Source organism: Myotis brandtii, unplaced genomic scaffold, assembly GCF_000412655.1.
Source record: "Myotis brandtii unplaced genomic scaffold, ASM41265v1 scaffold691, whole genome shotgun sequence".
NCBI classification, from domain to species: domain Eukaryota; kingdom Metazoa; phylum Chordata; class Mammalia; order Chiroptera; family Vespertilionidae; genus Myotis; species Myotis brandtii.
The window spans coordinates 851680-854028 of NW_005370704.1; positions in this window are offsets into that span (position 1 = coordinate 851680).

Genomic DNA, 2349 nt, shown 5'->3' on the forward strand with positions numbered 1-2349 from the left:
CACGGCCCCGGAGGACATGGCCTGGTCGGCCAGGAGCCCTGGCCTGGGATTGTCGGGACCCGTGTCTCCTGGAGGCAGAGCGGTGCTCATGGGCGGGTGGTGGCTGAGCTGATGCCCAGGGTGGTCCCCTGGGCAGGTGCCTCCTCCACGCCTCAGCCCACCCTGACCTGACAGTCGTGTACGTGGGCACGGACCGTTCCGGGCTGTGAGCTCTGCCTCACGGGTGTGCACTGTGGGGCCTGCAGGCTCAGTAGGAGAGCCCCTGCTCGCCATGGGGCTGGGCGGCTGGCGTGGGGCACAGTTAGCAGCGTTGCTGGTCAGCCTGGCCCTCTGAGGACTCCTGCGTGTTTCACAGTGGACGGTCCACTGTACTGGGACCCCAGGCAGAGGGTACCCCTGCCCAGGCCCCACCTGCTGCCTCAGTTTACCCTGGGAGAGGTGTGCTCCTTGCTCAGGTGCACTCAGCAGGTGAGGGTCCGCGTCGTCCACGGGGACTCGTGTGTAAATAAAAGCGTTTCGGTAAAAGCGGGTGCACGTTTCTGTGCTGAGGGGTGGGGTCGCTATAGCACCGGGTCCGACCTTGTCCGTCTCTGTGGGCCGTGTCGTGGGGAAGGTCTGGGCATGGCTGGAGGCCACCAGATGAGACACTGCCCCTCCCCCCCCAGCAGTGACACACCGAGGGTCCTGCTCCACGGAAGTCAGTGACCTTGACGGGTGCAGCTCTGCAGGGAGGGGGATGGGCCACCTGGGAGGGGCCAAGGACAGCAAAGGCATCGTGGGGCAGGTCAGGGGCTTGCTTATGTGTGGATTTTTAAGATGGAAGACATACATGTTTATCCCAGCTGGTGTGGCTCAGTGGTTGAGCATCAACCTATGAACCAGGAGGTCAGGGCTCGATTCCTGGTCAGGGCACAGGCCTGGGTTGCAGGCTGGATCCTCAGTGGGGGGTGTAGGAGGCAGCCGATCCATGACTATTATCACTTGTTTCTCTCTCCCTCTTCCTTTCTCTGCAATGAAAAAATACTAAAAGAAATACATGTTTGTACACTGATGGGAGGACCCAGTGGGAGAAGTGGCCAGAGCGGGTGGGGCCAGGCGCAGGCAGGCCCTGTGGGCACCGGCAGCTCAGGGAGGCAGCTCTGTGGGGGCTGCTTCCATCTCTGGGAATCGGGGAGGTGGGCCCAGCTAAGGGAGGAGTCAGTGAGCAGACTGGACCCCTGGGTGCCCTGAGGCTCAAGGTCAAGATGGACAGACGGGTCCATGAAGCTGGGCTCCTCCAGCCCAGAGGAAGGAGTGGGAGGCCCCATCCATATGGGTGGACGGCACTGGGGACCCCTAGGTGGATGGGGGGACCGAGGGGTGCCAGTGCAGGGAGCAGTCAGCTGAGCAGGCAGCACCTTGGAGGCAGAGAGGACAGTGACCTGAGTGGGGAGGGAGGGGAGGGAGAAAAGGAAGTGAGCCCTGCTCTGGGGGCCCCACTGGGGTCAGGGAAGGGGAAGGAAGGGCTGGGGGGGAACAGGGAGGGATGTGGGCTCCCCTCCCCCACGGGGCGCCCTGTGAGGGTCGGGTGCCAGATGTCCTGGGTGCTCGGTGTCTGTGGAGGCAGATGGAGGTGCAAGGGCCCCTGGGGTCCCGGTGGAGGCCATGCCCAGGGCCCGCAGGGCTAAGGGGAGTGCGACCCACTGGTCAGGGGACCAGGACGAGCCAGCCAGGCCTCCCCGCCTGGCGCCTCCGTCCAGCCTAAGTCCCGCCCTGGACACACCCCTGACTCACTTCCTTTGCGTAGAAGCGGAAACTTTCCCCGGCTTCCTCCGCGCTGGACACTCCCTGGGGACCCGCAGGTGCCTGCCCTCCGGCCTGAGCTGGCCCCAGGCCCCTGACCCTCCGACTCCCGGGAAGCCGGCCTTTCCTGCTTCCTGAGTCGCAGCCTGTGTCTGGCGCAGGCAGGGGCTGCCCTGGGGGGCTGGGGTCCAGCAGGAGCCTGGCCTGACGCAGCTGCAGGTATGAGGTGGTTTGGGGGCCAGGGGTTTGCACCCCGCCTCTCTCCAGCCATCTCCTCAGTGGCTCTTCCCTTCTCCTCCTGCTCCTGTCTTGCTGTCCATCTCCCACCGCCTCTGGGGGCTCCCGGCCGCCCCTCCATCAGTGTTCACGGAGGGGTGTTGGGAGGATCTTGGGGGCGCGGGGCTGGGAGGCCGGGGCTCAGCCTGGGAACAGGGCTGGGGCTCAGTCTCAAAAGCAGAAGTTCCGGCCAGACCCACCCTCCCCCCCGAGTGTGTGGGGCGTTCCAACTCCCGGGGGTGCTCGGGCCAGTGCTCCAGCGGCTGCTCCTGGTCCTCGGAGGGCCCAGCC